Source organism: Zea mays, chromosome 5 (assembly GCF_902167145.1).
Source record: "Zea mays cultivar B73 chromosome 5, Zm-B73-REFERENCE-NAM-5.0, whole genome shotgun sequence".
NCBI classification, from domain to species: Eukaryota; Viridiplantae; Streptophyta; class Magnoliopsida; order Poales; family Poaceae; genus Zea; species Zea mays.
In genome coordinates, this window is record NC_050100.1 from 31,065,923 (window position 1) to 31,083,805 (window position 17,883).

At 45.6% G+C, this 17,883-nt stretch overlaps 1 pseudogene; it reads right to left on the reverse strand.

Moving 5' to 3' along the window:
• Positions 1 to 2,089: 2,089 nt before the first annotated feature.
• Positions 2,090 to 6,175, reverse strand: LOC118471948 (DNA-directed RNA polymerase 3, chloroplastic-like; annotated as a pseudogene).
• Positions 6,176 to 17,883: the final 11,708 nt, after the last annotated feature.

Sequence of the window (17,883 nt, forward strand, 5' to 3'; positions counted from 1 at the left end):
TGGAAATTCAACTGAATACCTTGATTCTATGTGGGCCCACCCCTGGATGTGGATTCGGGTTTTAAGGCGAGCAATTAGCGTTGGCTAATCCACCAGCCCCCTTAACCCTTTTAGGGCTTGTTCGGTTAGCTCTCAATCCATGTGGATTGAGTGGGATTGGATGAGTTTGAATCCCAAACAAGTCAAACTTATTAAGAATTTTTTCCAATCCCATCCAATCCATGTGTATTGGGAATAACCGAACAAGGCCTTATATGGCGCTTGAGTGACTATGGGTTGTAACCATGGTTAGGGTGAGTCCCGATCAAGGGCGCATATTAAGGAGGTGGTTAAGGATATCTCGTTCCTGTTAACCGGCTGTTGAGAACATGTTAACAGTTTGATTCCTCATATATGGTTAACTCTCGTGAGACTAGTATAGAAAGATGCAGGTATCTACAGCCCTCAGGCACAACAAAATCATCACAATTCCAACTGATTGGCAGTACGATTGAAGCAGCAAAGAGAATTAATCCCTACATATGGCTAAGGATGATGATTTGGATTAGAGATTCTGGAATGTATTCCATTTTGGCTTCTACAAGACTGATTTGCACCAGACAAACCCCACATTGTGCCTTATGAAGTATGTGGATTGGAAGCACATAGACGAAAAGGACATGCAAGAGAGCCATCAAAACCCGTGCGAAGTTTGGGGTGAAGGAGTTGGTTCTTTTCTCCCAGTTCCACAACACACATTTTATCATGAGGTTAAAGAAGACACTATACATAAGATGACAGAGGAGTCATACTGCAAGGTGGACTTAACCAGCTTTGATAGATGTTTGGGATTCGGGCATGCAGATAGAGAAACCCCAGTTCTTCAGAATGAGAGAAGGTTGAAGCCAGTGAACACCGCTTACATGTATGAGATTGAGAGCCCTCGACAAGCAAATGGAGGTACAAGTCTTTAATATTACATCCTCAACAACTTTTTTAGGGAGACCATTTAATCCCTGGAGTGGTCGGTGATTCCAGAGAGCTACAGACTTGCAAAGGACCTGGTAGCCATGATGGCCCCAAGAAGTGGCAGCTTTTGAGTGAGTAGGATTATGTGGTTTGAGCTGAATTTGTCGTCGCTTTCTGGATAGTCTACAAGAACGTGAAACAGCGTCCTTCTGCTTTGACCAAGCTAAGACACAGTGACACCGTACCCCAGAGCCTTAAGTAGGGCACCACCATCCCCTTTAGGCCTTGTTCTAGATCGAATGAGAATAAATTTCTCTTAGTCAAAATTAAATAAAAAAGGATTTAATCTCCCGCAATTTTGTTCGATACAGATACAACCGAACAAGCTATTAGAGTGTGTTTAGTTTCTAAGTACTAATTTTTAGTTTCTCCATTTTAGTCTCTAAATTATCAAACACAAAGATTAAAATAGAGATAATCCCTCTTTTAATTTCTATGCTTGGCAATTTAGGAACTAAAATAAAAAAGACTAAAAATTAGTTTATAGAAACCAAACACCCTTTAGTCATCCAGTTCCATGCAGAGCCGGCCCTGAGCCCATGCAACAGAGGCGACGGCCGGGGGAGGGGGCAAAAGTAATAGGGGTCCAATATTTAGTATCTATATCACAATATAATACACTAGTTTACACTTTACAAAACTCATCCAACTAAATAATCCACACTCATAATCTTTACTATAAATCCACCAAACAAATTGCACTCATACTTAACACAACATCAAAACATTTCAGATCGTTGAATAACATCATCTCTCTTGCACACTTAAATCTAATGGACAATATTATTTAGATCATCCTTCAGCCCTCCCCTTCCTCACGGCCACACTGCTGTCAACCCCTCCCCTCGCGCCACCACCGTCGTCGTTCACCCCACTCTTCCCCTCCTTAGGAAAGTAGTATTAGCACGGGTTATATACTAGTAGTAAAATAGTATAGGTAGCTAACAAACTGGTAGAGCTGGGCACATGGACCATGCGACACGTGTTGCCCACTTCGCAATCATGACGCTCACGTCGTCGCGCGTCTGTGCGACCATATCCTCCACGTGATCGCCGTTCGCCATCTCGCAAATCCAGCCCTCTAGGATTCCAGGGCGCTGGGCGCCACTGCTCTAGCCTGCAGGCACACACGGTCGACCAATCATGATTCATGTTATTTTGTGGCCGTCGTTCTTATTTCTCAACTTGCGAAGTGCTAATCTGCACCGATGTATATTATCTAGCGTTTTAGATATTTTAAAAACCAATTTCATGTACATCATCATTTACATACGAAGTACTAATTTGTTCCATTACATATCATATAATTTTTATATAGTCTAGAGGATCCACCATGATCAGTTTGCCTTGAGGGCCCTTAAAATCATAGGACGGCTGGTTCCATGAACCATACCCACCAGCCAGCAGTCCGATTCTAGATCCAGGGGCAACATGATTAGTACTAGGTGGCTGAAAGCTATCTTTAGGACGTGGACCGGCATCTCTAGGACGATGATCAACTTGCAGATGCTTGCTTGCTACGCGTGCAGTGACCTCTTACCAACCCGACGAGGTAGCTATAGATGCTTAAATCCCTGTACTACCCTAGGCTTGCTTCACGTACCAGCTTTCCCGGCGATCGGGGCGGCGGCCTTGATGATATACCTAGCGTGTAGTTCAGATGCTCATTCCTCCCATTCAACTGGCCGAGACGACGACAACGAATGCAAATTCTTCGCTAGGAAGATACTTCAACGTATACTAGGTGTGTGCCCGTGCGTTGCAACGGGAGTACGCTGGGATGAACATCGACACATATATCTTATATTTCCTTGGGGTCTAGAAAAAATTTGCTCGGAAGCCAAACATGTTAAGACTTGAGCGTTGTAGCACGTAGGGGTCATTTGGAGGCCGCCGCTGCGCGCAAAGACTCCCTACACATGCACAGTGGAAGGGGATTGTATGTTTAAGCAGCACAATGACTCACCTCTTTCTCAAGAATAGTTCCATATCTGGATAGACTGTAAAAAATTAGAACTTCCCCCATTGGAGAAAAACTGAAATAAAAATGTGATTAATTAATACTAAAATCCTAGATTGTATGTCTCATTTTCGATGCCATGAAAAATAATATTGTGAAAGGCCAGTCCTAGGACATGCAAAAAAATCAATACCTGATGAATAGGCAGGTGACAGACAGCATGGTAAGGTGATGGACTTCTTAAGGCATCAGAAAGGTCCATGCATGCAACTAAACACTGAAAGGGATCCTCAGCATTCGTCCACCAGTAGTTCCCATCAACAGGATTTGCTGCTGAATCAAATATATCAAACAGTTGGTTCTCCACAAAAGCTAGCTTGCCCTCGTGAGAAAGCTTTTCAATGCCACCACCATATTTGTTAGCCAAGTGTATCTTCAACCAGCACAACCCAGACTTTCCTAGTGGCCGGCCTTCAGCATACTCTAGAACACCCCGACAAAGATCTGAACCTAGGTGACTCAAATGAGGATGCATAGGGTATGCACACCCACGGAAATATAAATTGTGAGGGTAATAAAATTCATCCTCCTCTCTCATTTTACGAGCAACCTGTTTACAGAAAAGGAACAAGTATAATTCCAGCAATGCAATAGCATATAAACTGCACCACAGTATCTCAGCAAGAATGAACAGTAATTATTTATGCTGCATACCGAGAGTTTGAGCTTAGTGTCACATCTCTCAGCATGCAGCTCACAGTTAGTTTTCTTTGCCTTCTTTATGCTGGTACTTCCATTTCTGCATTTCATCAGGGTCCTCTGATTCTGGTCGTTCAAGCAAAGGAATCTATAAAAAATAAGAATAAATAGACAGTATGTTCAAAAAGGTAAGCGAGGGGAATGAACAGAATGGGAAAGAAAACAGAGTACAAATATCAAGATCCAAAAATATTAATCATACGCAGGAACTCACATTTGCCTTGTCCACCAGCCCTGCAATGCCTCCACCTTGACTCCAGATAGTCTCAACAACATCATGAACTCTTATATTCACCCTTCATTTAGTACTCCCAAGGATATCTAATGTCTGGCAACATGCTAATACTTAAGCAAGCATGAAAAAAATAATGGTCAAAGGGATATGATCACGTTAAACATCATGTGAACTTGTGAAGCGTGGAGTGCATGCATAGTCCTGATGGTTTTATCTTTTGAACAAAATGAAAAAGAATTTGGTAAAGATAACGATGGTTATCGTGGTTTAGAACACCTCATGTTGCCAGGCTTATGTTCGGTAGAGCAACAGAGAACCCATGTGAAGTACTTTTTATGCAGAGAACAACAGTAATAAATATAAATGTACATTGTGACATAGATGGGAGATCAGTAAACCTCAAATACTTTTCGCAGCTGTTTTCTAGGAACACTATTAATTGCATCCTTTTGGTCCTTCACACCATGTGTCCTCATAATGTATGAGGGTAGAAAAAGGTGACCGCCTTTATCACAACTGCAACAAATTATGGTTGGCACATTCAAATCACCCGCAACAAGCAGTAAGTTCTATGAATTAATACAATCATAAATAGTCTCAACATGTAAGGAGTTTGCTGGAAAGGTACAAAAATTGAACACCAACATACCCTTTCCATTTCTTCGGAGGTACCAGCATAGGGAGGTAGGGTATATCAACATGCCGAGCCTGCAAGTTTGAATTAAAATAATCCTAAAATTCCATTTATGCAAACTGAAAAAAAGGTATCGATTAGAAAAAGAAATTTGCAATTTGCCATCCCTGCTTTTGGCATATGAGACAATGCCCACAGAAAGGAAGATGATAGAATTGTTCTCCATTTAATCTTTTGGTTGCCATGATCAATAAATCTATTTTATATAAAAAAGCTGATGTGGTTGGCAAAGCAAAGTAAACTTACAGTGCTTTCAAACCCCTCATGCACAAGATGGTCTATCACCCAATGCTTCTTCTTTAGCCTCCTGCAGGTTAAAGAGAAATACCACAAAAGGACCCTTCATGCATCTGCACAAGCATGCCTAAACAAGCATAGGATGGTGATGAAACAAGGCATCCCAGTGCAACAACAGCACATGGAACAATGCAATACGATTGTAAAGAAAAAACACAGCCCTACCCATTTTCTATTATAGGCTGACGTAGCACATGCTTAAATGCAGGTGGACAACTATCTGGTGTTTGATCAGCTGGTGGCTGCACAAATGCTGAATTTAGTAATAATTCAATCTGGTATTCCCGGTGTGACACGGTGCCGCCGATTCCTATGCAAAAGTGCAGGGCTAAGCTCCGATGACTAACCTTGGTTGTAGTGTACCCAGCAGCCAGCGCAAGGATAGGTTGGACTACAATATAGAGGCCGGGCACATTGAACGTCTCGAACATGATCTCTCTGGTGTACTCTCGGGTCTCAGGGGCAGTCAGAGGGCTCTCAGTTAGAAGAAAATAATGATCTTCTGGGTCGCACCGGAGGTAATTGAAGATGCACTGAACCTCTCCATGGTTTCCCAATTCTCCACCTGAAAGAGTTTGCTCCAACCCAAATCAATCATAAGTAAGGTCGCGAAAAAAACACCAGCAACTGGACACGGCAGTACACACCTGGAGCGCCCACCTGGCCGTTGCGGATGGGATAGCTCAAACTATGCAAGCTACTGGCGCGGGATCGGGCCAGCGCTTTGAGGTCAGCTAGACTTTTGTTTCAAGGCATTTAGTTGTAGCAATAGCTGGTAACCATAGCTGATATATATAGATGTTTCAATCCACTCCTGTGATTGGTTTTCTCATAGTTGAGATTTTAGTACTGCATTGAAACACAATAAACCTGCCAAATGACATGAATATATACTGAAGGGCAAAATGTTCTAGTTTCAACTATGAATCACCAATTGCTCAATATATCTTTCTTAAAATTACTGAAGAAATCAAATGGAATTGTTTTTAACCTTTATCCGACACCCTGAAATTCTGATGAAAATCCAGAAAATTTTCCTTTTTATTTACAACTATCATGATGATATTAATCCTGTAGTACATCTTGCATGTTGTGCTTGTGCTTAAAAATGTGTTGACATCCTTACTTCCCGCCTGCCATATCATCTCATTTACGTACTCAAGAAGTGGAGTATAGCTGATTGATTTATCACCTTATTGACATTTTCCTTGCCAGGTGTCATATCGGGAGCCCTCCTGTACATTAGAGACGACTTTGCTGCGGTGGAAAAGAGCATTGTATTAAGGGTACATGACAATATTTCTCATTATGCACGGTGGTTCAAGTTTAACTTCAGTTCATCTAACATTTTCTTCAGACAATACTAACATTCTAGCAAGGTTGATATCTGATGTCACGGACTCACTGTTTAGTCCAAATAACAGGAGACAATAGTCAGTATGGCTGTTGCTGGAGCTATATTTGGAGCTGCATTTGGTGGCTGGATGAATGACAAGTTTGGAAGGAGGCCTTCCATCATACTTGCTGATGCACTGTTCTTTGGAGGTGTTGTTATCATGGCATTTTCCCCGACACCTAGAGTTATCGTTGTTGGGAGGGTATTTGTTGGTCTTGGTGTTGGAATGGCTTCCATGACAGCTCCTCTGTACATCTCTGAAGCCTCCCCTGCTAGGATCAGAGGTGCTCTAGTGAGCACAAATGGGCTTCTCATCACTGGTGGCCAGTTCTTGGCCTACCTCATCAATCTAGCCTTCACTAAGGTACTCGCTCAACTAAACATTCAACTCTTGCCATCTTCTACAAATTTGGAAAACATTGTTTTGCAAAGTCTATGTCACATCTTTATCTGAACTTCTATTCTTTTAATTTGAGCGGTAGAGCTTCTGTCTTTTCATTAAGAAAAAGGAATAATTGATGTTACATCCATTGCCTGTGTCAGGTGCCAGGGACCTGGTGGTGGATGCTTGGCATTGCAGGGGTTCCTGCCCTGGTCCAGTTTGTACTAATGCTAATGCTGCCAGAATCACCTAGATGGCTCTACAGGAAGGTTGATAGTAGTATCTGTTTTTACAAAAAGTAGTTCGTATACAAGAATTACTTTGGATTCAATTATCACATCTTTGTCTGTACCTTATAGATAGCTACATAATATAGTGAGTCATTATCCAATTCCAACACGAGGAAAGGATTATGCTGCGAAAGGGAAGGAACAGAATGGGAAAGAAAATAGAGTAAGGATTATGCCAATTCTCCACCTGAAAGAGTTTGCTCCAGCACAAATCAATCATAAGTAAGGTCGCGAAAAAAAAACCAGCAACTGGACACGACAGTACACACCTGGAGCGCCCACTTGGCCGTTGCGGATGGGATAGCTCAAACTATGCGAGCTGCTGGCGCGGGATCGGGCCAGCGCTTCGAGGTCAGCCATGACGCCGGCGTTGTGCTGAGCGAACCAGTTCCCCTGGCGGGGGTGCCCCTCGTCGCCGGCTGGGCGGAGCCGGAGAAGGAATCGTTGACGGCGACGACAGTGGGGGTGATGAAGCAGGGCTCCACGTTCCCCGCGAACCCCATCTTCATGTACCTGCCGCGAGAGCCTGAACAGATCAGCAGCGTGGCTCACCGCCGTCGCGCCTCCACGCGCAGATCTAGGGAGAGGTAGGGGCGTACTCGGTGCCGTTGTCGATGACGACAGTAGGGCGGGACAAGGCGTCCATGGCGCGCGCCAAGCGTGTGGCCGCTCGTCTCGTCAGCGGCGGCGGCAGTCGGGGTGGCGCTGGCTCGAGCAGGGCGAGTGGTGGGCAACTTTTGGCAGCGGCACGTGAAGGCGGGCTGCGGTCGCCGTCGCGGCGGGCATCCCAGCAACACCACCACCCAGCCACCCAACCACCGCCACTGGCAACCCACCGGCACCAGCGCCGAGGGAAGAGCCGGCGACTTCGTCTGCAGACAAAGCTTCGAGAGGAAGGGAGGTGGCATTTCGTGGTGGGACAGCGATGGGAAGATTTGGGAGGCGCGAAGCTACGGCGGCGGCGGCGACGCGGTACTGTGAGGAGAGCGAGTCGAGCAGGTAGAGGAGCGGCCCGAGGCGGCGAGGCGACGATTGATGGACTCTGCGAGCGCGTGCTCATCGGGGAGGACCGCGGGAGAGGATTCGGTGCTCATCGGGGAGGACCGCTGGAGAGGATTCGGTGCGTGAACCGCATCGCACCACCCATGACGCGCCCCTGTCAGTAAGGGCGAGCGGAGATGGCGGCGTTCGTGGCGGGGATGGCGGGGATGGCGGCGGGCGGGCGGATCGCGGCGGGGCGGGGTAGGAGGCGGGGGCAGTCTACAATACTCTCTTAATAGTTAGTATATATATATATATATATATAGGGCAGGTATAACGGGAGCCCTGTGCTTCGGATATTAAAGGAAGCCCAGGTCGGTTCCCGAGGTCTGGTCGCTGGGACAGGCGCGCCTGTGTTTAACATGGGGCTGAGAGGCGACATGCAGGACAGACGGCGCCGTGACGCGGTTGTTTGAATGGTAAGGGAATGGCGCGGAATTAAAGGGAATAGTTTCCACATGCAAACGTGATTACTGTGATACGTGGGCGCGTAAATTATGGATCTTGCATGGGAAGTAATGCGCGGAAGGTAAAAAAATGAAGCATAAGATGTTGAAAGATATGGCATAAAACCGAAACGTCATAATGGTTGCATAAACAGTATATACCGTTTGGCGTAAAACGTTGAGTCATTGTGTGTAAATTTTTTATTATGAATTTTAGTTTGACAAAGACGTCGCCATAATATCGGGACAGTTTCGGAAATAATGGGGAGACCCTGTAAACGTGGATGCGGTTACTTTTATAGTATCCGAGATTTACTTTCATTCGGAAAAAAAGACCACTAAGCCTGCATAACTAATCGGAGTTGGAGATGGCCGGCTCTGGAGAGTCGCCGGCGAAGGAAGGAGATGGCGTTCGTCTTGATCCAGAGACAGAGGGAGGAGTTGGTGGTAACTCACTGGTGACACCACCTCCTGCTCTAATGGGTCCTGAGATCACCGAGATGAGCATAGGGGAAGAAGGAGAACAAAGGGTTCGACCTCCTATGTCCAATATTAGCTCCAGGGAGATGGATACGCCACAAATACTGCATTCACATGTAAGTCCAATCGCTGTATTTGATTATTGATTGATTATATTGTTGTGAACATATTCCATGGTACAAACAACAATGACACTGAAATAGCAGGCAAAAAACATTGATCCAACTATAGTGCCAACGGTAGGGATGACTTTCAAGGATGTTGATGATGCATATAAATTCTATAAAAGGTATGCATATGAAGTTGGATTTCCACTGAAGAAATACAGAGAGAAGACATTCAGTAAGTGGATAAATTGTTCACATGAAGGTAAAAGTGCACCAAAATCAAATGATACAGCTAGGATGAGGAATAGATCATCGGGGCGTACGCAATGTAAAGCTGGAATAAAATTAAAAAAAATATATGATGATGAAAACAAAATGGTTGTAGCTGCAAAAATTGAACTGGTAAACTTGGAGCATAACCATGAGTTCATAACTGACGAAGCAGAGAAACAACATTTACGTTGCAACAAAATTAGGGATGCTGAGTTCATAAATTTTGTGGATGCAATGCATGATAGCCGAGTGCCGCAGCATTGCATAGTTGATTTTATATCAGAAATACATGATGGGCCAGAGAACGTACCGGTAACTGCTCAAGATCTGAAAAACATGTAAGCAATACTTTTTTGTTACATGTGTATATATCAAGAGCCATGAATATTACTATAGTAAATGTGTGTGTAATAATTTTTTGTGCAAACAAATGTAGGAGGGCAGCCAGGAGAAGAGAAAACTGCACAAATGATGTAGCCAAACTTTTGGCTTTCTTTAGAGAATGCAAGAAACAGAATCCACAATTTTTTTGTGATTTCCAGCTAGACAATGATGGGAAAATAGTGAGTATTTTTTGGTCACACGCAAGTATGTAGGGGGAATACGCAGATTATGGTGATGCTGTGACATTTGATACAACACACAAGACAAATATATATGATAAACCACTGGGCATGTTTGTTGGAGCTAACAGCCATCTGCAGTGTACAGTGTTTGGATTTGTTTTGTTGGGAGATGAAACTGTACATACTTTTGAATGGGCTTTCAATTCATTCAAAACATGTATGGGATGCGAGGGTCTAAGAGTTATGCTTACAGGTATGTGATATATAAATTTGTTATGCAAAACAGTGAATTAATTTATTGTGAAAATAACTGAATAATATGTGAGCAATTGCAGATCAAGATCCTGCAATGCCAATTGCTCTAAGAACTGTATTTCCAAAAACAGTTCACAGACTGTGCTTATGGCATGTACAGAACAGATTTATGCCATTCTTAAATGAGATATATGCAAGGTTTGCTGTTAAGGATTTTAAAACAACATTCCAGTCTATTATACATCATCCATTAACTCCTCATGAGTTTGAATGTGCCTGGCAAATGATGCTAGAGGAGTTCAATCTTCATGAAGATATGACTCTACGTAAATTATATGAAATAAGAAAAGAATGGATACCTGCATTTTTTAAAAATGACTTCTGTGGGGTAATGGTATCTACACAACGAAGTGAGAGCATGAACAGATTAGTGAAGCAATCACATGTAGATGCGAACACCCCACTGCATGAGTTCGCTAAACAAATGATGAAAATGTTGCACAGCAGGAAAATGAAAGAATCAAAGGAGGCATTGGTGAGCAAGGTATGTCGTGCTTGTTAGCAATAACGTTTTGCATACATTTATGTAAATAATTTGTTTAATTATGATAATAATGTGTTATAGGCACCAAGGACAACAGATACATTATATAGGTTCGAAGTGAGAGTCTCTAGAGCATACACCAGAGCTGTTATGAATAGATTTGAGGAATCAATGAAATACGCCACTGCATACAAAATATTAAAGGACCCAGACGGATGTGATAATGAATGGATCGTACAGCATACAAAACGGTCTAATAAAATTGTGTGGGGACAACATCAATTCAAGATAACAGCAGACATAGAAGTTGGGGAGTATACATGCGAGTGCAAACAGTGGGAACATACAGGTTTGTACGTATTATGTTGGTTAGCATAAAAAATTTGCATACTAAAGAATTTGATGATTGTAGTACAAATTAATGTATATCTTTGAAATAATGGTTCGTTTTCATGTTTTCAGGTCTATTGTGTGTTCATCTTTTAAGAGCCTTCATGCATCTTCAAGTTGAAAAGATACCTTCAAAGTATATATTGCAAAGGTACACTGTCTCATCAAGAAAAGATGTTCCGTTTGAAAGAATTGATAAGAGCTTCAGGGGGAAGGATGGAGTTACTAAATCATACAGACAGAAAATGTTGTTAACGAAAACAATGAAAGTAGTTCGCCAGGCGTGTATGTCAAAAGCAGGGTACGATAAGGCGATGGATGTGTTGGATGAGCTCGATGTCGTTCTAAGCCGATTAGAGCCAGATATTGGATGTAATGAGTCAACAGATGTTAGTGATGATGAGGAAGACAAGGTAATAATATTCCAGATGTTTTTAGTGTTATACTATTTGTAACATAAATTATGCATAGTAACATGTTATTTTGTACCAGGAAGAAGAGTTGAATAAAAATAATGATGGCGATGGGATGGAAGATGACAATACAATTACATGTCATAATAAGGTATGTAAAAGATAGATATATAAGCTTGCATGAAGTATTGTACATAATGAATATATAAAATCAATGTAATAAGCAAATAATATTTTGTAGGATTCGCATAACACCAGGACTGGATGTGAACATGCGTTAACAATAATAACAACTGGTAACCAGGTACATATTAAAATAATATTGTTCATTTGTCTAAAATGAAAATATATATTTATGCTGCATGTAAATGTTGATGTATTTGGGTTGGGCTCTAAAGGAGGACAACAAGAGAATTTCACATGAGGTTGGTGATACAAGTTCTCCGTGTCACGTAGCACATGAACAAATGGAACATATTGCTGCATCCTCAGAAGCTAAAAATGTGAGCATTGATAAATGATTTTACTGATTGGTATAAATATATGTAAATATGTGTATACTAAATAGTAACTTCTATTATTAGCAGAGGTTGAATTTTAATGTGGATGTTATAAATCTGAGTATGCCGGATCGTGCAAGACCAAAAGGACGGACAATCAAAAATTCAGAAGATAGGATTATGAGACTAGGTGCGAAAGGAGAGAAAAAGAAGAATAGGAGATGCCATTTGTGTGGAATAGCAGATGGGCATAACAGCAGAACATGTCTATCTGTGGAAGAGAATAGGGCAATGTGGGGAATAGATATCCCCCGGGTCCACTAAAGAAGTAAAAGGCCTCACGAAAGGCCCAAGGGTCCAATAATTCGTAAGGTCATTCTTTCGTGGGCCTGGGGAAAGACAACCAACGAAGAAGAGAAGACATGAGACCGGATTGGTGCAAACCCGGACGGCCCACGACGTCGAGCGAATAAATCGCAACGGAGACCCGACTTTCCCGCGCTGAAGCCCCCCCATGCAACGGAGCCATGCGAGGATAAGTCGGCGAGGGTTACGTAGGGATAAACTCAGGAGGTTCACTATCTTTTAGCTACTTGTTGTTATCATATCCACATGTACTGCCCCACGGTCGAGTATATAAGGCCTAGGGGGCACCCCTTCAGAACGATCGATCCTATTTTTACTTAGCCATCCACGTAAACTCTCGGCGCCCTCAATCCAGAGAGTCTTCTTGTAACCACGCTCATAAACTCACCAGGACGTAGGGTGTTACGCACTTCCAAGCGGCCCGAACCTGCTAATCTTGTCCATTGTCCCTCGTGCGATCGGCACGAACCATTTTGCTACAGTCGTTGACACCGTCCTACTCCTAAAAACACCTCGAGGGGCAACCCCGGGTGTGCGGTCGGACCCAAAACACCGACAGCTGGCGCGCCAGGTAGGGGAAGAACGAAGAGATCCCCAAATCAGGAGAGATCAGCTGATAACCAGGTGCAAGACCACCATCCGAAGTAGCTTGCAACGGACCAGTAGGAATCAGCTCAGTGCCTTCAACAGAGCCAGACGCCAAATCAGCGGGGACGCTGCCCTCTAAAGCGACTCCCAGGTCCGGAGTTTGGGCTACAACCATGCAGCCAGAGTGTGGAGGCGAACCCGCATGAACGTCCATGGAAGTGCAGGAAGGAGACCCTGCTCGGGCACCCTCGGGGGCTGGGACACAGTTGGCACTACCCACTTGAGCCGGATCATCCCCGGCAACACCCTCGGGGGCTGGGCAGTGGCTTACATTCTTCGCCCGAGCTAAGCCATCCCTGGCGACATCCTCGGGGGCTGGGCATGTGTCAGCACCATTCTTGGGGCTCATGCTCTCTGCAGTAACCACCTCTAAGGTTGACAGGCCCTCAGCCACTTCCATGGGACCAGGACAATCCAAGTCAGCATCCTGACCCTCGAGATCGCGCTCTAAGGTCGACGAGGCACGGGACGACCTCAGCCCAGCATCAGGCACGGCAGCGCAGATCTCTGTTGCATCAACATCCACAGGCTCTGATAACAAGTCCTCTGGGACCATATCCTCCAGAGTTTGCTCAAAGTTGGCCAGGGACAGTTCTTGCAGACCAATAAGGGCAGACAAAGCAGGAGAAGGAACTCCACTACTTCCACCGCTGGCGATGAACTGCCGACTGTTTTTCCGAGTTAAAGGAACTTCATCTTCTTCCTCCTCATCTTCCACAGTAACAACGCAAGCAGCACCCCCATTGGGATCGGCAACACATGGAGCACACCCATTGGGATTAGCAGCAGTTTGGTCACACCCATTGGGGTCAGCGTCGGTAAGGCCGGTTGCAGGCACTTCTTCAGCAGCAGGAGCTAAGGTACTGGCGTCCTCATCAAAACTGGATACTCGCCGGAGGCGTCTTCTCTTCTTCTTTTGCTCGTCGGCAGAAGGCTTAGGCTGACTGGTCCGGCTGGGGCGCCTCGGGCGAGTACTGACAAGTTTCGGGACATCCAAAGTCGTATCAACCTCTGGAAGGGGCACCACTGCCAACGTACCAACAGGAGCAGCGTCGGACGAATCTTCAGCTAACAGATCAAGCATGTCATTTATGTCTGCATCACTAGGGTTCAGGGGCACTTCAAAATAAACCTGCCGTTCATCATCAGGAATCTCCCCGAGTGAAGCAACCAAAGTACAGACCTCTTCAGCAGAGGGTCGCACTCTAAGACCCAAATTGCTATCAGTCACAGGCGGATTGGACACGAAAAGGGTGAAAGCTTTGGGAGGAGGTAGGTTCCAAGCCGAGTATGCAACGGGAGCACCAACATTTGAAACTTTACCCCTGAGGATCATCTCAAGTCGGCTTACCAAGTCAACAGAAGGAATTCTCCTATTGGTAACCCGGGTTGAGTCGGCCAGTCCTCGATACAGATATGCCGGATAGGCCCTGTCTTTTAGCGGCTGAATGTTCTTGAAAACAAAATCTGTTACCACAGCTTCAGCAGTCAGACCTCTCTCTTTCAGTAATCCGACTTCAGTAAGCAGCACGCCTGCCTCGGCCACTTCCTGATCCGTGGGAGACTCAGTCCAACTCGGAGTACGAACGTCTGGCTGTCTTCCTGACCGAGAGGGGAGAGAATTTCCATAATTATCAACTATAAACCACTCCAGACGCCAACCTTTAATGCTATCTTTGAGGGGAATCTCGAGATACTCGGTCTTTCGCCCACGGCGCATCTCCAAACTGGCACCTCCGACCAGCTGATGTTGGCCCCCGGCCATCCCAGGACGGCAGTGATACAGATACTTCCATAAACCGAAATGCGGCAGCACACCGAGGTAGGCTTCGCATAGGTGAACAAAAATGGAGATTTGGAGAATGGAATTAGGGTTCAAATGAGTCAAGTTGATGTGATAAAAATCAAGGAGGCCACGGAAAAAAGGAGAGATGGGAAGGCCGAGGCCGCGGAGAAGGAAAGGAGCGTAAACTACTGACTCGTGGGTATCTTCGGTTGGGACAGTAGTCCCGTGGCAAATCCGCCAAGAACAGAGTTCCCGTGGAAGAAGAACCCCGATGGAGACAAGACGGAGAAGCTCAGCTTCGGAAATAACAGACATATGGTTACCTGCGAAGGGTAACTGACTGTTAGGGTCGATTGCGGGGATCACTGCAGCAGACGAGTTCGCAGTTTTCCTCTTGGGCGCCATCTTGCTTCTCACTAGCGAACAGAGTAGGGGACGAGTGGCAGAGAAGATTCAGATGCGGAAATGCAAGAACTAGGGCACGGAAAGCAAAGGCGGCTAAAAGCGCAACTCTTATGGGATATTCTTGAGCCAGATACCGCTTCAAAAAGTGCCCAGTCATCACCCGGCAGTTATTCCCAAAACCTCAGCATGGCACATGGGCGTCTGGCAGTTATTTCCGAGAAAGCCGACGTGCCATTTCATCACTCGGTTATTATCCTCAAAATAACTTGCACGACCGGCTATTACTCGGCGTTGCCTCTGAAACGCTGAACTCGTATTCTATCGCTCGACATTACTTCTAAAATGCCGACGCCGACCTTCAATCACTCAGCATTGCCTCTAAAACGCTGAACTCGTGTTCTATCGCTCGGCATTACTTCTAAGATGCCGACGCCGACCTTCAATCACTTGGCGTGGCCTCTAACACGCCGACCTCGTATTCAATCGCTCGGCATTACTTCTAAAATGCCGACGCTGACCTCCTATCACTCGGCGTTGCCTCCAAAACGCTGAACTCGTATTCAATCGCTCGGCATTACTTCTAAAATGCCGACGCTGACCTCCTATCACTCGGCGTTGCCTCCAAAACGCTGAACTCGTATTCTGTCGCTGGGCATTACTTCTAAAATGCCGACGTCGACCTTCAATCACTCAGCGTTGCCTCTAAAACGCTGAACTCGTGTTCTATCGCTTGGCATTACTTCTAAGATGCCGACGCCGACCTTCAATCACTTGGCGTGGCCTCTAACACGCCGACCTCATATTCAATCGCTCGGCATTACTTCTAAAATGCCGACGCTGACCTCCTATCACTCGGCGTTGCCTCCAAAACGCTGAACTCGTATTCTGTCGCTGGGCATTACTTCTAAAATGCCGACGTCGACCTTCAGTTACTCGGCGTGGCCTCTAAAACGCCGATCTCGTGTTCGATTGCTCGGTGTTACTTCTAAAACGCTGATGTCAACTTTCAATCGCTCGGCGTTGCTTCTTAAATGCCGATACCGACTACAATATTACTCGGCAGCTACTTCTGGAAGCGTCAATGTGATGCGCAAGTTATTCACCTACTATATCAAAAGAACCAGTTCAACAATCAGAGAAAGCGAATCATCGAGATGGGGCCAACAACAGTTCTTCATTAAGGGGAAGTTAATAAGTTTACAAACCAACTCTTCGCGAGTTGGTGCTTCCCTACTTCTACTCTACATTACTACCACTTCTAAACTACACTATACTACTTTACATTACTACTACATTATTCTAACTATACTAATATCTAAAGACCAGTGGCGTTTAGCCACTGGCCTTGCTGCTGCTACCACCGCCGCCGCCCCTGGTGCCGCCTTTGCTGCCGCCGCCTCCGGTGCTGCCCACGCTGCTGCCGCCCTTGGTGCCGCCCTTGCTCACCTCGCCGCCGCCGCTGCCACCGCCACTGCCGTCGCCGTCGTCGTCGTCGTCGTCATCCTCCCCCTCGTCGCCGTCCGAGTCCTCCTCTTCCGAGGAGAACTCCGACTCATCCGAGCCCTCGAGCCCAGAGCGCTCGACGGCCCAGATGTACGTCCAGACCTCCGCGGCAATCCCCTGGGAGTCGTCTGAATCATCAGACGACGCCGGGGGAGAGACAGGAGCCGGAGATCCCTCGGACTCGGAGGAGAACTCCTCCTCCGAGTATTCCGAGTCACCGAAATCATCCGACGGAGGAGTCGGCTCGCGCTTGCGCTTGGTGCCCTTGCCCATGGTGGAAGCAGACAGAAGGGAGGAGAAGAAGGCAGTAAATAACGGCGAAGAGATGTGAAAAAACCAGAGAAGCAAAGGCGTTATTTATAGAGGGGAAAGGCAACCGCTCACTTCCAACCGCGGTCACTGAACAGTCGCAAAGCATTCAATAAGCACTCCCACCCATCTGAAGACACGTCAGACGGCGGACGCCGTTTCATGCAGCACCACACCCATTGGGACTCCAGTCAACAGCGCAAAGGATATGATTACACTAGCCGTCCCATCACATTACTACTCAGAAGCAGCCGGCTAAAACACTCAGTGTACCAAGCCGTCCCCTGCCCACACCCATTGGGGGGGACGCCCAGGAATTATCAGTATATTTTTCAAAACAGTCACATCCGTGCAGGGCACACAGTGAATACCTCAAGACAAAAATGAGATACCAGTAAGGATCAGAGGAAAGCCAAATATAGCCAGCAAAGTACAAGATGTGGCCGACAGAAGCGACGCAAGGACTAGACAGAGAACGTCCATCAAACGTCCAATCAAGTCGCAGAAGCAAATAAATTGCATCACCTAGCAAGATATGGATGGATTGCAAACTCGGCTGCTAGAGACAAAATATATGCTGACCTCGGCAGCAAAATCCGGATGACATAATGCTGACTTCCAAAGCATAATGCGAATGGCTTCATGCCAACTTTTACAAGCAAAAGGAAGACCTTCGAACAGATTATCCTTAAAAAATCCATTTGAAGGTCGGGGGCTACACCCATTGGGTGCACCTTCGGTGCACCCCATGGATTATCATTCTAAACCAATATAGTGCCGACCTCTAAGGCGTGGGACAAGATTGAAAAGACCAATCCTCAACCGAGATG